The 23120-nt window shown below is 42.0% G+C and overlaps 1 protein-coding gene and 1 pseudogene across 3 annotated transcripts in view; one reads left to right on the forward strand and one right to left on the reverse strand.

Annotated features, from left to right (window-relative positions):
• Positions 1-23120, reverse strand: part of LOC134350557 (zinc finger protein 236-like) — a 160240-nt gene that overhangs the window by 126517 nt on the left and 10603 nt on the right. The gene's annotated exons all lie outside the window — the stretch shown is intronic.
• LOC134340635 (sin3 histone deacetylase corepressor complex component SDS3-like) lies at positions 20409-23081 on the forward strand (annotated as a pseudogene).

A 23120-nucleotide genomic window follows, 5' to 3' on the forward strand; every position in this document is an offset into this window, starting at 1 on the left:
CTGCACTTCTTTGTTAAGATGGATGTGCAGTACACTGATGCCTCAAGCTACGGAGAACTTACTAAAACTAAAAAAGCTCAGACAGACAACCATATGAAAACCATTTTGGAAAAGGAAAGCATTTGATGTTTTATCGCGTAACTAGCTAGGTAGAATATAAATGTACAACCACCAAAGAAAATGACCAAGAGGGAGACAAAATAACACAACAAAAAAAGTGGTTGTTGCTCTAATAAAGAGAAATGGCAAAGAATACGGGGGGGGGGGGGGAGAGGATTTCTCAGGACACTAAAGACCTTCCAGCTCTCCTGGGTATGATATTTCATGGATCGTATTTCAAAAAGAAAACTGCACCGAATTAACGACGCAGACACACAAATACATACTGGCAAGATTCCCAATCAGGCCAACAGCATAAGTACCAGTATTAATCTGCTGAGGTATTTCAAACATTCCTATGGATGACCACATCCAACTATTTACTAAAGGTAACTTGACACAAGGTTCCTACCCTGGTCTTCTAAATTACGATAGTAAAACAAATCAATAAAACTGATGAAAAAGGCAAGCAAGCATGGCCCTACATTTTCCCCTTAACTCGAAAACATTTAACGCGAAGATTGTAAAACTTTAAGAGTTTGGATATCTATTTCAGCACTACTTAAATTACACAACCCATGGTTTTTACCAACACAAGCTTTCCAAAGTTTCTGTTATATACAGTATAAATCAGTGCTTAGGAAAAAAAATCATAAAGGCATAAAGGCAACAGGCTCATCAATCAGCCATCGAGTCCATCCCAAATATCAAGCACCATCGACACTAATCTCAATTCATTCTCCCTGTTCACATACCAGTGTACAGGCAATGTACAGTAACCGATCAAACTACCAGCCCACAGAACTTTGAGATGTGAAGGAAACAAGACCACCCAGAGAAAACTGCTGTGGCACCGGGAGAGAATATACAACTCCAGGCTAACAGGACCTGAAGTTAGTAGAGCCATTATATCATCGGAACTATGGCATAACAGCTCTACCAGTTGCACCAAGCTCCAAGAATGTCCAAGAAGCATTAGTTGGATATCAACGCAAGTTATTAGAAAGTACTTTTGAAATGTGATTCCTGATCTACTTATATAGTTAATAGTCATAATATAGTGTAAGACTCATTGCACTTAGTGGCATGATCTCAGGGGTGGCACCCCCACCCGGCCAAACTTTAGTACTCTTGTTTGGGTGGATGCTGCGTGTTGTGTCCCGTGTAACATCAGCACCCTGAAATAACATTCAGTCCACAATGTGCGGTTAAATCATTCAGATTTTATATTTAAGTATGGGGTTAGTAGAGAAACAAAAGGAAAAGAAAACAAATAAAAGGTGCCAATAATCTCATAAACATGTTCAGTGCACAAACGTTGGAGCTCACAGATTCCCTTTCCCTTATCCTCCTTCACTCGTCGTCGACCCCTGAGCTCCCACCCCGAGCCCAGGCCCAGCGGGTCTGGCAACCATCTCCTCAAGCCACCTCTTCTCTTTTCATCCTCCTCATGCCTTCTCCCCCAAGCCAGTGCAAACTAACAGCTTTCAGACAGACAGAAAGAATAACATCTATCCTAATTGGTTAGCAAATGAATACAATTCCCGTTATCAGTAATTATAACCCAAACAAGCTGCTACCGTTAACTCAGCAGTTAACATTACAGAGAAGCCATTTTATTATAACATAACAAAGAAGCCATTTTATTAGCCTTAGCAAATAACATGAAAGAAGAAACCCCTTACAGTAGCATTGGCAGGTATGACATTGTGGGCATCACTGAGTCATAGTTGGGAGCTTAATATCCAAAGATATTCATTGTGTTGTAATGACAGGTAGGTAGACAGATGCCTTGGGGTGACTCTGTTCATAAAAAAAATGAAAGCAAATCTTCAGAATGAGCTGATTCAGGATCAGAAAATGGAGAATCCTTGTGAGCAGAGCTAAGAAACTGCAAAGGTGAAAAAAACCCTGATGTTAGTTATATACAGGCCTCCAAATAGTAGCCAGGATATGGAATACAAATTACAACAGGAGAGAGAAAAGGCGTGTAAAAAGGCTAATGTTACGGTAGCTATAGGAGATTTCGACAAGCAAGCAGATTGGGAAAATCAGCTTGGTGCTGGATACCAAAGAGGGAATTTGTAAAATACCTACGAAATGACTTTTTAAGAGCAGCTTATGGTTGATCCCACAAGGGTAAATACAATTCTGAATTGGGTGTTCTGTAATGAACAAGATTTGATTAAGGAGCTTAGGAGGCAGTGATCATAATATGATAGAATTCACCTTGTCATTCAAGAGGAAAAAGATAAATTCAGACATATCAGTATTACAATGGGGTAAAGGGAAATACAGAGGCATGGGAGAAGAACAGGCCAAAGTTGATTGGAAGTAGACACCATCAGGGATGATATGAGAACAGTAATGGCTGGAGTTTCTGGGGACAATTTGGAAGTCACAGGATAGATACATCCCAAAGATGAATAAATATTCTAAAGGGAGGATGAGGCAACCAAAGGGGATAACTTCACTTATCCTATCATTGAAATGCTCCCACACCAATGGACTCTTCATCTCACGGTCTTGATATTTATTACTATTATTTCTTCTAATTTTTGTATTTGCACTGTTTGTTGTCTTCTGCACTCTGGTTGAACACTCAAGTTGGATGATCTTTCATTGATTTCATTAAGGCCATTATTCTATACATTTATTGAGTACACCCACAAGAAAATGAATCTCAGGGTTGTATATGGTGACATACATGTACTTTGACAATAAATTTACTTTGAGCTTTGAATTAAGGAGAAGGTGCTTGGGAAGCTGAAAGGTCTGAAGGTAGATAAGTCTCCTGGACCAGAGGGACTACATACCAGGGTTCAAAAGAGGCAGCAGAAGAGATTGTGAAGAGATTAGTAATAATTTTTAAAGAATCACTAGATTCCGGAATGGCTCTGGAACACTGGAAAATTGCAAATATCTCTCCACTATAAGGGAGGGAGGAAGAAGGAAGAAAATTATAGGCCAGTTAGTCTCACATCAGTGGTTGGGAAGACGTTGGTGTCTATTACTAAGGACAAGGTTTTGGGGTACTTGGAGGCACATGATAAAGAAAGCCAATGTCTGCACTGTTTCCTTAAAGGAAAATGGTGCCCAAGAAATCTGTTGGAGTTCTTTAGAGAAAACACCAGACAGGATAGACAAAGGAGAGTTCATGGATATTGCTTACTTGGACTTTCAGAAGGCCTTTGACCAGGTGCCACACATCAGGCTGCTTCACATGACAACAGTCCATGCCATTACAGGAAAGATACTAGCATGGATAGATAACTAGTTGACTGGCAGGAGGCAAAGAGTGGGAATAAAGGTACCCTATTGTTGTTGGCTGTCAGTAACTAATGGTGTTCCATCGAGGTCGGGACAGCTTCTGTTCACATTATAGGTCAACGATTTGGATGATGGAATTGATGTCTTTGTGGCCAAGTTTGCCGACTATACAAAGATATGAGGAGAGGCAGATAGTGTTGGGGAAGCAGGGAGTCTGCAGAAGGACTTGATTGGGAAGATTGGGAGAATGAGCAAAGAAGTGGCAGATGAAATATAGTAGAGTTTGTTCATGCACTTTGGCAGAGGAATAAAGGTGTAGACAATCTTCAAAACGGGGAGACAATTCAAAAATCAGAAATGCAAAAGGACTTGAGAGTCCTTGTGCAGGATTCCCTAAAAACTAACTTTCAGGTTGAGTTGGTTGTAAGGAAGGTAGAAGGAAAATTAGCTTTCAAGAGGACTAGAACATAAGAGCAAGGATGTAATGCTGAGGCTTTATAAGGCATTGGTCAGACCACATTTGGAGTATTATGACCAGTTTTGGGCCTCTTATCTAAGAGGAGGTGTGCTGGCATTAGACAGGGTCCAGTGAAGGTTCACAAAAATGATTCCCAGAACGAAAGGGTTAGCTTATGAGAAGTAACAGACATCAAAGTTGCTGGTGAACGCAGCAGGCTAGGCAGCATTTCTAGAAGGAGGTATAGTTGACGTTTCGGGCCAAGACTCTTTGTCAGGACTAACTGAAGGAAGAGCTAGTAAGAGATTTGAAAGTGGGAAGGGGAGGGGGAGATCCAAAATGATAGGAGAAGACAGGAGGGGGAGGGATGGAGCCAAGAGCTGGACAGGTGATTGGCAAAAGAGATATGAGAGGATCATGGGACAGGAGGCCAAGGGAGAAGGAAAAGAAGGCGGGAAAAAAAAGAGGATGGGCGAGGGGTATAGTCAGAGGGACAGAGAGAGAAAAAGGAGAGAGAGAGAGAGAGAAAGAATGTGTTTATATAAATAAATAATGGATGGGGTACAAGGGGGAGGTGGGGCATCAGCAGAATTTAGAGAAATCAATGTTCATGCCATCAAGCTGGAGGCTACCCAGACGGAATACAAGGTGTTGTTCCTCCAACCTGAGTGTGGCTTCATCTTTACAGTAGAGGAGGCCGTGGATAGACATATCAGAATGGGAATGGGATGTGGAATTAAAATGTGCGGCTACTGGGAGATCCTGCTTTCTCTGGCGGACAGAGCGTAGGTGTTCAGCAAAACGATCCCCCAGTCTGCATCGGGTCTCGCCAATATACAGAAGGCCACATCGGGAGCACCAGAGCATCGGGAGCTTATGAGAAGTGTTTGATGGCTCTTGGCCTATACTCGCTAGAGTTTAGAAGAATGCGAGGGGGAAATCACAGTGCAATCTATCTAATTTTGAAAGGTCTAAATGAGTGAATATGGAGAGATTGTTTCATATAGTGGGGACTCTGGGACCTGGGGGCATATCCATTTAGAACAGAGATAAGAAGGAATTTCTTTAGCCATAGGGGTTGTGAATCTGAGGAATTTAATGCCACAGAGGGCTGTGGAGCCCAAATCATTAAGAATATTTAAAGCTGAGGACTCAAACCTGCAGCTACTAAGATCTGGCACAGAGTACTGTTCTCTTCCATGGAACATCAAGGGTTACAAAGAATTCAATATATGTACTTTGAGCAATAAAAATTTGCATAGAGCCAAGGTCATACAAACAGTGGAGCAAATAATCTGGTGATACAATTGCTCCTGGTTAAACTGGAACAGTTCAAGATATATTGACATACCCTGGAGCCTTACTCTACAAAAATCACAGGAATAAAAAAAACAGAAACAGTTCTACTTTATGAATAGTCAATTAACTGGTAGCTCTTCCAATGAGCCTGCAAAGACGCAAGGGGTTGAAGTATCTGCTATGTTAATCTATGAATAGCTTCACTATTCTCTTAGCCACTTCTTTGTGCATAATACTAAAACAAGCCAAGCTCTCAACTTCACATCTGAAAATCAGCCATTTGAGTTGCTTATTGTAAAAAGGCCAAAACCAGCTTGTGTGGTCCTGTGAAAAATAAAACGAGAATATAACTCATTCAGGACAGGCTTAGATTTTAAGAATTCATCAGAATACTTTGACTTTTAAATTAACATTTGTTCCAGTTGGAATCTTAAAATTGGCAGTACACACTATTAACCAATTGCAATCAAGCTCCAGAGAGAACAATTCAGTACATTGGTAGATGCTACCTTCAACAGAATATATATATATTTTTAAAAAGCAGCCAAGTTACACAGCTGATCAAAAATCGAAGGGAAGGAGCTAATAACTTGAATTACGTAGGTGCACTGATAGCAAATTTGTCAATATTCATTGTCAATACACCATAAATCAAAAAGCAACTTCCATATTCTTGGACATTTGTACTTCAATGCGAAAATTGCAAAAGGGGCACAGACAATTCAGCACCCAGTCCACAGGTTGTGCTGCTCTGTAGTCTTCTCCAGTAAGCAAGAAAAATCAGAGAACCAATGGGAAATTCAACTGCCAGCAAACAATGCTCTGAAAATACCCTGAAAGTTTTGCATCTTGCTGCAAGAGACAAGAATGTTAAACACCTACCAAGTTGTAATTACCATTCAGTAAGCCAATAACCTTAAATTTTATGTAGGCAGATTATAATTCCCTTGCAGAAACATTACAAAAGACAATGGATTATAACTTTTTATACAGTATAAAGCTCAGGGTATTTCAGCTTCTACCTACAATTGAAGACAAAAGAGACTGCAGAGACAAAGAGATACGGGTGAGTCCTAGTACATTTGTCCTTTTATCTCTGAACTTGCAGCATTGTTCTCATTAAGGACTAGCCTCAACATGTCATCAAACCTACTCACAATGATGCTGCTATTGGTTGGCAAACTCTCTACTTTCCAGAAAATGAATGGCAGTCCTATTGGCTCAATTTTCCTCTCGCCAGTAGCAGAGTATGGATTTTACTACTATGACTTCACTTGTAGATTTTATTTTTACCTTCATGGAGTAATCATGTGTTGTGTACTACTGTGCACTACACTCTGGTTCAAAGAAACTTTGTCTCGTCTCAATATACATTATATGGTTATATACATGTACATAGTTAAATGACAATAAACTTCATATTGACTTCACTACTCCTTATTTTGCAACTTTAGCACTGGTTTAGAACATAGAAAACCTACAGCACAATACAGGCCCTTCGGCCTGTGTTTCTATTTCTTTCTATAACTGTTCTCAGTTTAGTGGTTTTACATTCCTGTTTTACCCTCACTAACCTTAACCTATCAACCAGATAATTTCACCTGCAACTTAACTCCACAGCAACTAGCCGCATCCAATCCATTCCTCACCCACTCTCTCTACAACTTAAAACTTACTTGCTTTCTCCCTTTCCCAGTTCTGATGAAAGATCTCTTTCCCTAGATACTGTACTACATGGCTTGGTGATTATTTCCAGCATTGTTTTTTTATTTCAGATTTCCCACATCAGTATTTTTTTGTTCTCTTCAACTCCAGTCGCTTTCTTAATGTCAAAGGTGTAAATTGGGGGAACTTGCATGTGCTCCTGCTATGCCCATCTTTTCATAAGGCCCACCTTCAATTCTTTCTTCCCTTTCTTGACATCTCTATCCATCTTAAGAGTAAACAAAATGTATTACAAATTCTCAGCTATCTTGATAATGCCTTCTCCCACCCTGTTTTCTGTTAGGGTTCCATTTTATTCTCCCAGATTCTTTACTATAGTAAACAACAGAAATTCTGCAGATGCTGGAAATTCAAGCAACATACATCAAAGTTGCTGGTGAACGCAGCAGGCCAGGCAGCATCTATAGGAAGAGGCGCAGTCGACGTTTCAGGCCGAGACCCTTCGTCAGGACTAACTGAAGGAAGAGTGAGTAAGGGATTTGAAAGCTGGAGGGGGAGGGGGAGATGCAAAATGATAGGAGAAGACAGGAGGGGGAGGGATGGAGCCGAGAGCTGGACAGGTGATAGGCAGAAGGGGATACGAGAGGATCATGGGACAGGAGGTCCGGGAAGAAAGCCGGGGGGGGGGTGACCCAGAGGATGGGCAAGAGGTATATTCAGAGGGACAGAGGGAGAAAAAGGAGAGTGAGAGAAAGAATGTGTGCATTAAAAAGAGTAACAGATGGGGTACGAGGGGGAGGTGGGGCCTAGCGGAAGTTAGAGAAGTCAATGTTCATGCCATCAGGTTGGAGGCTACCCAGATGGAATATAAGGTGTTGTTCCTCCAACCTGAGTGTGGCTTCATCTTTACAGTAGAGGAGGCCGTGGATAGACATGTCAGAATGGGAATGGGATGTGGAATTAAAATGTGTGGCCACTGGGAGATCCTGCTTTCTCTGGCGGACAGAGCGTAGATGTTCAGCAAAGCGGTCTCCCAGTCTGCGTCGGGTCTCACCAATATATAAAAGGCCACATCGGGAGCACCGGACGCAGTATATCACCCCAGTCGACTCACAGGTGAAGTGATGCCTCACCTGGAAGGACTGTTTGGGGCCCTGAATGGTGGTAAGGGAGGAAGTGTAAGGGCATGTGTAGCACTTGTTCCGCTTACACGGATAAGTGCCAGGAGGGAGATCAGTGGGGGGGGATGGGGGGGACGAATGGACAAGGGAGTTGTGTAGGGAGCGATCCCTGTGGAATGCAGAGAGAGGCGGGGAGGGAAAGATATGCTTAGTGGTGGGATCCCGTTGGAGGTGGCGGAAGTTACGGAGAAACTTTACTATAGTACGTCTCTTATGGTGAGACTTTTTACAGCAGTGATTTTAAATTGTGGTTTTCTCTCTACTATACTTGTAAGGACTCTCAAATTCTCTTCTGTTTCCTATAATTCCACTCTGGTCCCTCTCCTCCCAGTCAGGATAAAGATAGGGTTTCCCTCATCTTCACTTTCCACCCTACCAGCCTCCATGTTCAACAGATTATCTTCCATTTTGTCGACCACCAGTGGACGTGCAATTCATTCCCATGCAATCCTGTGAGATGCAAGACCTGTCCCTTTAATTTTGTCCCATCCTGCTATCCATTTCCTCCAGGTGAAGCAGCACTTCTTCCAATTTAGTGTATTTGATGCCCCATGATGTGATTTTCCTGGCATTAGAGAAATCAAATGCAGATTGGGTGACAGCTTTGCTAAATATCTTGTAGACAAGGATAACTCTGAACTAATGGTTGGCAGCCACTCTATTTCTCCATCTCACTCTGACTTCTCTGTCCTCTATTTCAATGTTGCTGAAATGTGCTCAAGGAATAGCAGCTCTTTTTCCATTGAGTCGTTAGTCCATACTAAATTTAGCAAATTCAGTAAACCAGCTTTTTTTTCCTTCAGACATGGATGCACCTTTTATTTTCAATCCGTTTCTTGTTTTCTCCTCTTCCAATTGCAATTTTGAAGACAATCTGGCTCCGTACTCTATCACATATTTCCTTTCTCTGCAACTTAACACATGCTTCTTTTCTATACTTCCAGTTCTGATGAAAGACAGTCGACCTAAAACTAATTGTTTTTTTTAAAACTCACAATCACTCTGATTAGCTTCATTATTGGAATTTTATTGTATAAAGTAATTCCCAGTATAGAGCTGAGCAGACCATTATCCCATCTCTAAATGTGAGGCAAAGCTTGGTGCACAAGAAATTAGTCAGAACAGGGAAACACATCTTTGTTTTGATTTTCATATTTTTTCTCCAATTCCAGAAATTAACTTAAAATTTATTAACATTTTTGCAAATAAAGAGCAATAGAAAACATGATCTTCAAACCGTAATTAAAGCTAGGAGGAGAGACCAACTATAAATCTTCAATCTGAGCCATTACCAAGTGATTCTTGCTTAAAGGTGCACATATGATCAGAATCAGTGATCCCCAAAATTAATTTGGTGCAAGATAAATGCCTAAGCCTACCTCTACTACCATACAGCACTGACCTTTGGTAAAAAAATTGTTTTGAGAAGGAAGGCAGTGGTAGAAGAAATAATGATCTGCTGTAATAGCTATATTTAAATAAATAATCTTGAAACTATTACACTTTCCCAGAGTTTATAATAAATATTGGTAAAAAATACATGCTTAAGACATCTTCAGTATCTTTCTGAAGTCTTGTAGTGAGGGTCATAACATATGGCACAGACCCAAAGTTTTCATAGTATTGTTCCCATTCATTGGACTTCCTCCAACAAGCATTAGTCTTTTCTAGGGATTTGCCCAGGTTCTTTTCAAACTGAAATCTAGTAGCTAAGAAAATCCAGCTGCTTACAATACCTCAGTAACAATCTCAGGACTACTATTAGCTTTGTTCGAGCTCATAGGACTAGAGGTTTCAATCCCTTTAATAAGCAGATCCTAACTCGGGTCATAGCACAGAAATCTTGAGGTGGGGCTCAGTGAGTGGCAGATGCTTCCCAGGATTCGACAGCTGGGTACCCCCCCCCTTAGATGTTTCGTCAATTTAAATCCATTACATCTCCAGAGGGCTCAGCAGTGTGACCCGGCATATCCCAGGTGCACCCCCTCCACATCTAGCCACCCACAGATCATTTTAGGACCCAGCTGCCATCACTCCTCTTCATCCATCACCAGTGGCTGCTTTGATTGGCTGCCTCCGAGAGTTTTTTTTATATATAGCTGAGAAACAAACTGAACTCTCCAGGCTAGGATACATCCGGCATAGTAATAGAAAAGGCATCAATAGCAAATCTGGAAGAACCATATCTCTACCAGCCCCCATAATCACCATCCAATGCAAACCAATATTTTCGAATCATTTCAGATAACAAAGGCAACACCTACAAAGTTGTTATTGTTGCTTTCAACTATCCATTAAAAGCCATCCTCCTCCATTCACTTGGATCTCAAAGGTTAAAAAGAGCTGCTTGTCAAAACTCAATGTTTTTACTACATGACTTTGGCTCAGCATTTTCTTCAGCTCTGCACCTTCTATGAAGCACTCTGACACATTTATGATATTCTGTGCACCCTGCAAGACCTTGGTTTATTTTATTCAGAGGAATTTATTTGTACAATGCAATCTCAAACAGCCCAATTACAACAATAATTTTATGGATACATTAGGGGCATTAAATCTGGCACTAATATTTTGAGTTCTACATAAAATAAATGACAATTTAAACAGCTTGTATTGAAATAAATACATATATATTTTTAAATCAAAAATATTAGACCCGAAGTGATTGGGACTACTTTCTCATCATCTTGTTTAAGTAGGCTGTCTCAGAAGCATAGTCACTACCACTGTTGATTCACAGCTCCAGCTCCAGTGACCCGGATTCGATCATGTCTTTTGCCGATGATGTGGAATCTGTGTGCTCTACCCGTGACTGTGTGGATTTCTTGGATGCTGCCATTTCCTCCCACACCTTAAAGACGTGAAGGTTGGTGGATTAATTAGCCACCATAAAATACTTTGGTGTAGGTAAATGGTAGAATTGACAGAAATATAGAGGGGAAAAAAGTTACAACAAAACTGCAGTGAACAAGTGGGACTGCTCTGAGAGGAAGCATTGACACAACGGGCCAAATGGTTCCTATGTTATAAGGAAAAACAGTAATTCTATCCCTAATCTTTTTCAGTAATATAAAACCCAAACTCCTTCTGTTCTGACTCATTTTATGTCACCTATCTTTGACCCACCATTAGAGGTGCGATATTGACCCCCACTTTCTGTACTTACTTTGCCAAGAGAAAAGACCAGTCCAAATTCGAACCCCAAACCAGCCCACTGTGCCAGTGCTAGCGCGCCATAACAGCCTACATAACAAACTTGGGCAGCATTGCCGACAACTGCATTTCCCTTCCTGACGAGCTCATCACATTGTATGCACATTTCAACAGAAGGGGATTGGAATATCAGCAAACACCAGCAGCTTTCCAAACAACCTGAACCCAGTCATCGCTGTGGATGCAATATCAGTCGTCAGATCTTGAACAGAACCACTGGCAGGGGCATTTGCAGGCATTTTATTTTAATTCTTCTGCCTTCAGCTAAGGTTCCCACCTGTTTTAAGAAGATCACTATCATGTCAATACCTCAACATCTCAAAACAAGTTACATTGCCTTAATGACAACCTTAATGACAAAAGGTTGGTCGTGGCATATGTTACTTTCAGCTTCCTAGACAACCATAACCCACTGCAATTTGCCTACCGCCAAAGGCAATCCACAGTGGACACTATTTTCCTGGATTTACATTCATCTCTCGAGTGTTTGGACAGTAAAGATAACTATTATTAGATTATTGTTTATCGACTAGTTCCACCTTCAATTCTATAATTCCAAGTAAACTCACGTCCAAACTCCTACACCTGGGACTGAACATTTTCCTTTGCAGCTGGACTTTTGACTTCTTGACTGACAGACCACAATCAGTAAGGATAGGCAGCAACAGCTCTGCCAGGATTATTCTCAAAACTGGTGCCACACAAGGCTATGGCCTCAACCCCCCTACTCTACTCCCTATGCATTCATGACTGTATGGCCAAGTTCTGCTCTAACTCCATCTTATGATGACACCACTCTGGTGGGCTGCATCACAAATAATGGTGAATACAGGAAAGAGATAGCGAGCCTAGTGACAATGTTTCATTACAACAGCCTTTCCCCTCAAAGTCAGCAGAACAAAAGAGTTGGTCATTAACTTCAGTGAGGGGGCAGTGTACACACTCCTATTTATATCAATAGTGCTGAGGTCAAGAAGGTTGCGAGCTTCAAGTTCCTGGGAATGAGCATAACCAAATGCCTGTCCTGGGCCAAACACAGACACCACGGCCATGAAAGCACACCAGCACTCTACTTCCTCAGGAAGCTAAAGAAATCTGGCATGCCTCCTTCAACCCTTACCAATTTTTATTGATGCACCATAAAAAGCATCTTATCCCAGATGTATCATGGTTTGTTTTGGCAACTGCGCAGCCTGTGACAACAAAAAAACTGCAGAAGATTGTGGACACAGCTTAACACATTACGGAACTAACCTCCCCTCCACGGGCTGTGTATATTTCTTACTGCCTCAGTAATGCAGCCGGCATAGTCAAAGACTGCAGCCACACCAGGTATTCCCTCCTCTTCCCCTCTCCCATCAAGCAGAAGATACAATAGCTTCAAAGCACACACAAACAGATTCAAAGATAGCTTCTATCCTGGTGTTATAAGATTTTTAAGACACAAGATGTAGGAGCAGAAATAGGCCATTCAGCACATTGAGTCTGCTCCACCATTCAATCATGGGCTGATCCAATTCTTCCAGTCATCCCCACTCCACTGCCTTTTCCCCATACCCTTTGATGCCTTGGCTAATCAAGAACTTATCTATCTCTGCCTGAAATACACCAAATGACTTGACCTCCACAGCTGTTTGTGGCAACAAATTCCACAGACTTACCACCCTCCGACTGAAGTAATTTCTCTGCATCTCTGTTCTAAATGGATGCCCTTCAAACCTGGTCATGCTCTCTAGTCCTGGACTCCCCTGCCGTGGGAAATAACTTTGCCATATCTAATTTGTTCAGGCCTTTTAACATTCAGAACGTTTCAATGAGATCCCCCCTCATTCTCCTGAACTCCATGGAATTCAGCTCAAGAGCTGCCAGGTGTTCCTCATATGGTAACCCTTTCGTTCCTGGAATAATTCTTGTGAATCTTCTCTGAACCCTCTCCAATGTCAGTATATCCTTTCTAAAATAAGGAGCCCAAAACTGCACACAATACTCTGTGTGGTCTCACAAGTGCCTTATAGAGCCTCAAAATCACATATTCTATACCTCTAGAAATGAATGTCAACATTGCATTTGCCTTCTTCACCACCGACTCAGCCTGGAAGTTAACCTTTAGGGGATTCTGCACAAGGCAAGTCCCTTTGTATATCTGCATTTTGAACTCTCTCCCCATCTAAATAATAGTCTCACAACACACATCAAAGTTGCTGGTGAACGCAGCAGGCCAGGCAGCATCTGTAGGAAGAGGTGCAGTCGACGTTTCAGGCCGAGACCCTTCATCAGGACTAAATAATAGTCTGCCCATTTATTTCTTCCTCCAAAGTGCATGACCATACACTTTCCAACATTGTATTTCATTTGCCACTTCTTTGCCCATTCCCCTAAACTATCTAAGTCTCTGCAGGCTCTGTTTCCTCAACACTACCCGCTCCTCCACCTTTGTATCATTGGCAAATTGAGCGAAAAATACATTAATCTCATGGTTCAAATCATTGACAAATATCATAAAAAGCAGTGGTCCCAACACCAACCCCTGTGGAACTTCACTGGTAACCGGCAGCCAGCCAGAATAGGATCTTTTTATTCCCACTCTTGTTTTCTGCTGATCAGCCAATGCTCCACCCACACTAGTAATTCCCATGGGATCTTATCTTGCTAGGCAGCCCCATGTGTGGCACCTTGTGAAAGGCCTTCTGAAAATCCAAGTACACCATATCTACTGCATCTCCTTTATCTACCCTGCTTGTAATTTCCTCAAAGTTCAGTAGGTTAGTCAGGCAGGATTTTCCAACAACTTCCCAGCCACTGATGTCAGGCTAGCAGTTTCCTTTCTGCTGCCTCCCACCCTTCTTAAATAGCGGAGTAACATTTGCAATTTTCCAGTCATCCGGTACAATGCCAGAATCTATCGATTCTTGAAAGATCATTGTTAATGCCTTCGCAATCTCTCCAACTACTTCCTTCAAAACCCGAAAGTGCATTCCATCTGGTCCAGGAGATTTATCCACCCTCAGACCATTAAGCTTCCTGAGCACCTCCTCAGTCGTAATTTTCACTGCACAAACTTCACTTCCCTGACACTCTTGAATGGCTGGTAAACTACAAATGTCTTCCACTGTGAAGAGTAGGGTTGCAAATGTCCCGTATTAGCCGGGACATCCCATATATTGAGCTAAATTGGTTTGTCCCATACGGGACAGCCCTTGTCCCATATTTCCCCCGCTAAGGTAGAGCGTGCCTATGAAACTGTTCGTAAGCCGAAATGGCGTAGAGCGTTCCCAGACCCAAAAAATAACCTACCAAATCATACCAAATAACACATAAAACCTAAAATAACACTAACATATAGTAAAAGCAGAATCGGGAAGATTAAGCCAAAACCGATTTGTAGGAAAAAAAAATCGGCACATACATGCATGCGCACACAGGTGCCCGTGCAAGGCTTCATGGTCATGGTAGTCTTTCTTGGGGTAAACACAAGTGTCCCATATTTGACTGCTACTTTTGTCCCTTATTTGGAAGTGAGAAAGTTGGCAACCCTAGTGAAGACTGATACAAAATACATACTCATTTCTTCTGCCATCTCTGCGTCTCTCATTACAATATCTCCAGCGTCATTTTCTATTGGTCCTGTATCTACCTTCAACTCTCTTTTACCCTTTAAAAATGCTTCCAGTATATTATTTGATATTAGTCACCAGCTTCCTTTCATAATTCATCTTTTCCTTCCTAATGACCTTCTTAGTTTCCTTCTACAAGTTTTTAAAAGCTTCCCAATCCTCTATCTTCCCACTAGCTTTGGCTTCCTTGTATGCACTCTCTTTTGCTTTTACTTTGGCTCTGACTTCACTTGTCAGTCATGGTAGTGTCCTTCTTCCATTCGAAAATTTCTTCTTACTTGGAATATATCTGTCTTGCACTTCCCTCATTCTTCACAGAAACTCCAGCCATTGCTGCTCTGCTGTCCTTCCTGCTAGTGTCTCTTTCTAGTCAACCTTGGCCAGTTCCCCTCTCATGCCATTGTAATTTTCTTTATTTCACTGAAATACCGACACACTGGAATTTAACTTCTCTTTCTCTGTGTTGCCCTTAATGCATTTATTTGACTTTGTTGGGTCCATGCTTTAAATGATTTGTTTGTAACTATTTTCTAGTTAAAGTTAAAGGTTGATAATTAAGTTACAGTATAACGAAGGTAAAGTCATTGTCTATGGTATATCATGGCATGTGATGACGTCACCTCCGGTTTCGCCGCGTCTAACGTGTAACCTCCAGTTCGGGAAGGTGTAAAGGTGGGTGCCATGCATGCAGCATGATCGTGAAGAGCTCCGTTTCTATCCACAAAGAAACATTATAGAAGCAACGCCGTAAGTTCTATGAAAGTATTTGAAGTAAAAATATTAATGCGGTTTCTGTTAAGGAAGCGACGGTTGGGACAGCGCGCGTGCCGGCTTTTCAATTTCAAACGTAGGGTGGGCTCGAGCCCAGCGGCGGTTTGAAGGGACTCCCCCTCGCTCACTACTCGGGGCGGCTGGAGACACTCGCTAAAAAAAGAGCGCGCACGTGGTCTCCAGAATGAAACAGACGCTATATATGTTTGTATTTTTTTTTATAAAGTTTTCACCATATGACGTTAATGTGGAAGAGTGAACAGTAAATGGTTAACCTTACTACGACTCTGTCTTCATTGGCTCTAGTTTAACTTGATGTTTAGTCAGAGTTTCAACACACTGCACGAGAACACAACATTCTCAAATTTCAAAGTGAATTTGATCATGTTGTGATCACTGTTCCCTAATGGCTCCTTAACCTTATGATCTCTTATCACCTCCAGATCATTGCACAACACCCAATCCAGCACAGCCGATCCCCTAGTGGGCTCAATAACAAGCTGTTCTAAAAAGCCATCCCTTAGACATTCTACAAATTCTCTCCAGGTCCAGTACTGCCCTGGTTTTCCCAATCCACTTTCATGTTAAAATCCCCAACGATTATCATGACATTGCCCTTCTGACACGCCTTTTCCATCTCCTGATGTAATTTGTAATCCACATCCCAGCTGCTGTTTGGAGGCCTGTATACAAATGCCATCAGGGTCCTTTTACCATTGCCATTTTTTTCCTCCAAAAATACTTTATTCAGAATTATTACAAAATAAAGTTATTTACATATAAGAAAAAACATTCATTGACTCTCAGTCCTTATTCAATAAAGTTATTTACAATAAAATTATGCGTTGACTCTCTGTTCATATACAAATGAAAGATGTTTACAATAAACTGTTCATTTACTCTCAAACCTTGGTCAAGAGTTAAGACTTATTAACAATAAAATTATCAACAATAAAGGCAGGCATTGGCTCTAATGCTTTTTCCAAATTAACAATTCCACCCACTCCTGGGGCACCATGTTGATTATCTGTCCACACCGCTGATGAGGGCTAGTCTCCTCCCCACCCAACCCCTCACACTCCCACGGGTGATGAACCTTAAACTGTGGTCCTTCCCCACTGGGCCTTCGCGGTGGCCGCACCAAGCTTGAGTGCCTCCCTCAGCACGTACTCCTGCAGGCAGGAGTGAGCCAGTCGGCAGCATTCAGTCACGGGCATCTCCATGTGCTGGCAGACCAAAGCGCGTCTTTCACCGAATTGATGATCTGCCAGCAGCACCGGATGTTTGTCTCCGTGTGCGTCCCCGGGAACAGCCCGTAGATCACGGAGTCCTCGGTAACGCAGCTGCTGGGCATGAATCTTAGCACTGTCCCTTCCATTCTCCTCCACACCTTCTTTATTTACCCTTGCCATTTCTTAACTCAACCCATAGAGACTCTACACCTTCTGATCCTATGTCATTTTGAACAGTTCTCTAGTATGATAGGAGGGAATCTTGGGACTCTTGACCTCACAATACCTCATTATGACCTTGCACTTTTTGTTTGTTTGCACTGTACTTTATCTGTAACTAAAATTTTATTCTGCATTCTGTTATTGTTTTAATACCTCAATGCACTGTGTAATGATTTGATCTGCATGAATGATATGCAAAACAAGTTTTTTTTTCCTCCCGGTACCTTAGCAATTTAAGTGAAAAATCATTACTTCAACAGAAGACCATAAGACACAGGCCGTTCAGCCCATCAAGTATAAAATCACTATACATATTACAAAATAACGGCAACCATACTGAAGACTAGTTAAAGGGCACCTATCACCTTTCAATCTATTAAAAAACCACATGTAAACAAGCACATGCAATATTTCACCTCTTCTTCCTAAAAACAGAAAAATACAAACATACAAACATCACCCATAAAACACCATCAGTCCTTCACACCCTAAATCAGCTGGTGTACTGTATGGCCAACAGTATAATAAGGGACTACTTTACGTTGCATGCGTTATAGAAACATAGAAACATAGAAAATAGGTGCAGGAGTAGGCCATTCGGCCCTTCGAGCCTACACCGCCATTTATTATGATCATGGCTGATCATCCAACTCAGAACCCTGCCCCAGCCTTCCCTCCATACCCCCTGACCCCCGTAGCCACAAGGGCCATATCTAACTCCCTCTTAAACATAGCCAATGAACTGGCCTCAACTGTTTCCTGTGGCAGAGAATTCCACAGATTCACCACTCTCTGTGTGAATAAGTTTTTCCTAATCTCGGTCCTAAAAGGCTTCCCCTCTATCCTCAAACTGTGACCCCTTGTTCTGGACTTCCCCAACATCGGGAACAATCTTCCTGCATCTAGCCTGTCCAATCCCTTTAGGATCTTGTACGTTTCAATCAGATCCCCCCTCAATCTTCTAAATTCCAATGAGTACAAGCCCAGTTCATCCAGTCTTTCTTCATATGAAAGTCCTGCCATCCCAGGAATCAATCTGGTGAACCTTCTTTGTACTCCCTCTATGGCAAAGATGTCTTTCCTCAGATTAGGGGACCAAAACTGCACACAATACTCCAGGTGTGGTCTCACCAAGGCCTTGTACAACTGCAGTAGTACCTCCCTGCTCCTGTACTCAAATCCTCTCGCTATAAATGCCAGCATACCATTCGCCTTTTTCACCGCCTGCTGTACCTGCATGCCCACTTTCAATGACTGGTGTATAATGACACCCAGGTCTCGTTGCACCTCCCCTTTTCCTAATCGGCCACCATTCAGATAATAATCTGTTTTCCTATTTTTGCCACCAAAGTGGATAACTTCACATTTATCCACATTAAATTGCATCTGCCATGAGTTTGCCCACTCACCCAACCTATCCAAGTCACCCTGCATCCTCTTAGCATCCTCCTCACTGCTAACACTGCCACCCAGCTTCGTGTCATCCGCAAACTTGGAGATGCTGCAGTTAATTCCCTCATCTAAGTCATTAATATATATTGTAAACAACTGGGGTCCCAGCACTGAGCCTTGCGGTACCCCACTAGTCACCGCCTGCCATTCTGAAAAGGTCCCGTTTATTCCCACTCTTTGCTTCCTGTCTGCTAACCAATTCTCCACCCACACCAATACCTTACCCCCAATACCGTGTGCTTTAATTTTGCACACTAATCTCCTGTGTGGGACCTTGTCAAAAGCCTTTTGAAAATCCAAATATACCACATCCACTGGTTCTCCCCTATCCACTCTACTAGTTACATCCTCAAAAAATTCTATGAGATTCGTCAGACATGATTTTCCTTTCACAAATCCATGCTGACTTTGTCCGATCATTTCACCGCTTTCCAAATGTGCTGTTATCACATCCTTGATAACTGACTCCAGCAGTTTCCCCACCACCGACGTTAGGCTAACCGGTCTATAATTCCCCGGTTTCTCTCTCCCTCCTTTTTTAAAAAGTGGGGTTACATTAGCCACCCTCCAATCCTCAGGAACTAGTCCAGAATCTTGAAAAATTCTCACTAATGCATCCACTATTTCTTGGGCTACTTCCTTAAGCACTCTAGGATGCAGACCATCTGGCCCTGGGGATTTATCTGCCTTCAATCCCTTCAATTTACCTAACACCACTTCCCTACTAACATGTATTTCACTCAGTTCCTCCATCTCACTGGATCCTCCGTCCCTTACTATTTCTTAGGCACATATTGATCTGTACATGTGTGCTGAGTTCGGATTATGCCAGTAAAGAACCATGAAACTTAGCTCCTGTCTCCAGCGTTTTTATTAATAGCATTGTTGTGTAACCAGGCTACATACACAACAAATTGGCGACAAGGCTAATGAACCTACATCGTATCGAAACGCCGTGTTTTAATTGATAACGACACTCGGAAGAAGAGCGCAAGGAACTAGCCAAAGAGCGGAAGGAGGAGGCAGAGTGAGGCCACGAGTCTGAAAGGAAGCGGGAACACAGCCGGGGTCAGCAACGTCGGGAGACCAAGAGACACAGTCCGAGCCACAGCACGTCCTGCCGAGACCACAGCTGGCGCTGACCCTCAGGGACTGAGGGTCTACCTGCCCCAGAAGGGAGATAAAAAGGAGCGAGACACACACATCCAGATGGAGTGCACTCATGGCGCTAGCAAAAGGGACACGCGAGTCAAAAAAGGAAAATAAGGGGAGAACGGGGCTTAATTAACATAACAAAGATGGCGATGATTGGAACCATTACAGCATTTGATAGTGGCATTGAAAACTGGGCAACTTACATTGAAAGAGTGGAATTATATTGTGAGGCTAACAGTGTTAAGGACGAAAAGAAAGCCAGCACCTTACTCAGTATTATGAGTGCAAAAACATATGGCCTGCTACAGAGCTTGTTAACCCCTGAAAAGCCAGCTGACAAAACATTCAAGTAAATAGTAGACACTCTCCAACAGCATTTAAACCTCAAACCACTGGTCATTGCTGAAAGATTTAAATTTCACAATTGGAATCAGAGCAAAAATGAAAGCATTTCTGAATATTGTACTGAATTGTGCAAATTATCGGAACGTTGTCAATTTGGAGTTGGTCTATCAGATGTATTGAGGGACAGGTTAGTGTGTGGCATGCACTGTGAAACCACACAAAAGAAGCTTCTGTGTGAAAGAGACCTTACTTTCAAGAAAGCGCTAAACATTGAAATATCAACAGAAACAGTGGCACGGGATGCTTCCGAGATACAACAAAAATCTCTGGAATATGCCACAAATAAAATGTCACTGAACAGGAATGAAGGGAAGAAATGTTACCGTTGTGGGAACAGGTCACATGACCCAGATGGCTGGTGGTTTAAAGACAAAGAATGCTGAAACTGTGGCAAACAGGGCCACATTGGCAGAGTATGCAAAGCTAGTCAACAGCAGAAAAAGGGCAAAACACAGAGAAACAAGAAACCCCAGAAAGGAAAATACAACAAGGCACACAAAATGAAAGAAGGCAGTTCTGATGAAAACGACTCCAATGAAAGTGAATTGTCTTGTCGGCAACTTCACAGCGTGAAAGAGACAGACGATCGAAGAGTAATATGCATCACTCCACAAGTGGCAGGCGTGAGACTGAAAATGAAATTGGACACAGGCTCAGCCTTAGCAGAGATCTCTGTACATGACTACAAATGATTATTTTCCTCACATATCTCTGAAATGAACTAAAGTACTGCTAAAGACTTACACAGGACAGAAAGTGCGTCCCAAAGGTAAAATTAAAGTGACAGTGACCTACAGAGACAAAACACAGCAACTGAACCTCTATGTACTGAAAAATGGAGGACCACCGTTACTGGGACGTGAACGGCTCAGGAAAATCCAGTTGAGTTGGCACACAATCAAGGCACTAGATGTGTCAACAAAGGGGGGCAGCTCAGCGGGGAAGATGTCCACAGCTCTCCTCTCACCCACTGTCGATTATTACAACGACGAGGAGGAGCTAGACAGCATTGACGATGAGGACAATGCAGTATCTGTAGCCGTGACTCAGATGAAGATAGAGGATGCAAGGGAGACAGATGTTGCCAATAAGCAGTATGATGAAGACTACCTGGAAGTAAAAGAGCAGATGTACCAGAAGAAATTGACATCTCTCAAAAGACAGCTACAGCAGTTACAGGAAGGCACTTAGCAGGAGTATCAGAAAAGGATGAAGAAACTAGATCAACAATACAAGAATACGAAATGCAGAGCTTTTTCTGCAACTGAAGACAGAACAAGTGGAAAGGAATTATATTAAAGAGAAGAAAGCAGCAGTGAAGGAATTTGAAGATAAAAAGATTGAGTTAGAAGAAAAGAAAAAGATGATTGAGAATGAGAGGCTATCAATAGAACTCACAGGAGATTCTATGGAGGTAAAGTGAATAATGACTAGGAAACTAAGGAGGAGACCTAATGACCCTGTTCCAATTACCAACAAAAGACGAAAACATGCACCTGCGCTGTTAAAATACTTGTTAACAGATGAACAGATAATGGAAGATCTGCGAACTCTCAATAAGCTTAAATCTCCAAAATGACCAGCATCTCCATTCAAACAGAACAGTTTTCACACAAAGTAAATCTCAAACCAATCATTTCCTCCATTGAGAATCATACACTTAATCCTTTGCAGGAAAGTTTCTTTTGCAAGTACATATTCTGAATCCTCAGCCAATGTGTCTTGTTTTTCACAAAGAAGTTGGGAAACATCATCAAAAGCGAGGCAAATTCTGGCAACAAACTGTAAGGTTTCTACTGTTGTATTTTCACAGTTGTGCTGAATGTGCACCTGAAGGAATTCTCCCCCTTGAGCCAGACTGCAGGTAATCCTTAATATCAGCAAAACTGCACTTTAACAGCAGCTTAAGAACAATGGAATGAACAACAGGATTTCAATCAACTGCTTCATCAAACGGTGAATGATTACTGGTAAAGTACTGATCTTTCTGTAAGTCATTGGATTGTCCCGAGTTTTGAATAACTAGCAGAGACAGCAGATCACCAACTACTTCTTTGCTGGTGGCAAGTGATCTTTGAAACAGACCATGGAAACCGAAGCTATGAAAAATGCATCACACCTCTTGCGAAATATGACTAATTTTGCTACAGCTTCACTTATTTCTTCTGTTACCACTACTACTACTACTACGTCGACTCAGGCCTAGGGGGTACATAATTATCATCTACAGAAGTACGGCACAGTGGGCAGAGTCGTTGTCCTGATTCAAGCCACCGCTTTATACATCTTAAACAGTAAAAATTATCACATGGAAGCAGGATGGGATCACTGAGTTCTCCTAAACAAATTGTACATTCTTTCAGATCATACCTGAAGAACAGACATCCTGCACTATTTTCACAGTCCGAGGACTTGAACCACAGCCCAAAAGAGCCCTCGGGATCTCACATCAAAGTTACTGTTCAAACTCTTTGCAAGTTGACCAACATAGAATGCAACCTTGTTCTCCAATTTATCATGTATTTCTTTAACTTCCAAAATGATGTGTTCCACAAAAAGTGATAGCATCTCCATCTTCTCCTGAGCATCTTCCCAGCACTCCTGCTGAATCACCAACACAAAGATATGAAGCAGAAATAGAAGATTGAAAGTTATATTACGATTAGAGATGGTATCATAAAGGTCAGGCTATCTATTTGGAATCCAAGGAGAATACGAAGACTGGCTGTGTAATTAGCTCAGTTGGAACAAATGAGATATGGGTAAGGAAGACAAGTGATAGCACAAAGATGCGTCTATATCTAGGACAGCTGCACAGACGAGTCTTCATTATACGGAGGCGATCTGCTGCCTAGAACTCTTAGCAAGTTGGAGGCGCACATCTTCTTAACTCCCTATGCTCGGAGGTCAACTTTTCATGACTTTTATATGGAAATCTGTATTAAAACAAACAAGGTTATTGACAGACATTACCCGGAGAGGCAGAGAAGACCCCCCCACCCCAATCAAAAGTGGTGACGTTATCAGCATATAGGAGGAAGGTTGAAAATCTGGTTGAATGGTGCCATAACAGCAACACAGAAAA

This window comes from Mobula hypostoma, chromosome 1, assembly GCF_963921235.1.
Source record: "Mobula hypostoma chromosome 1, sMobHyp1.1, whole genome shotgun sequence".
NCBI lineage: Eukaryota > Metazoa > Chordata > Chondrichthyes > Myliobatiformes > Myliobatidae > Mobula > Mobula hypostoma.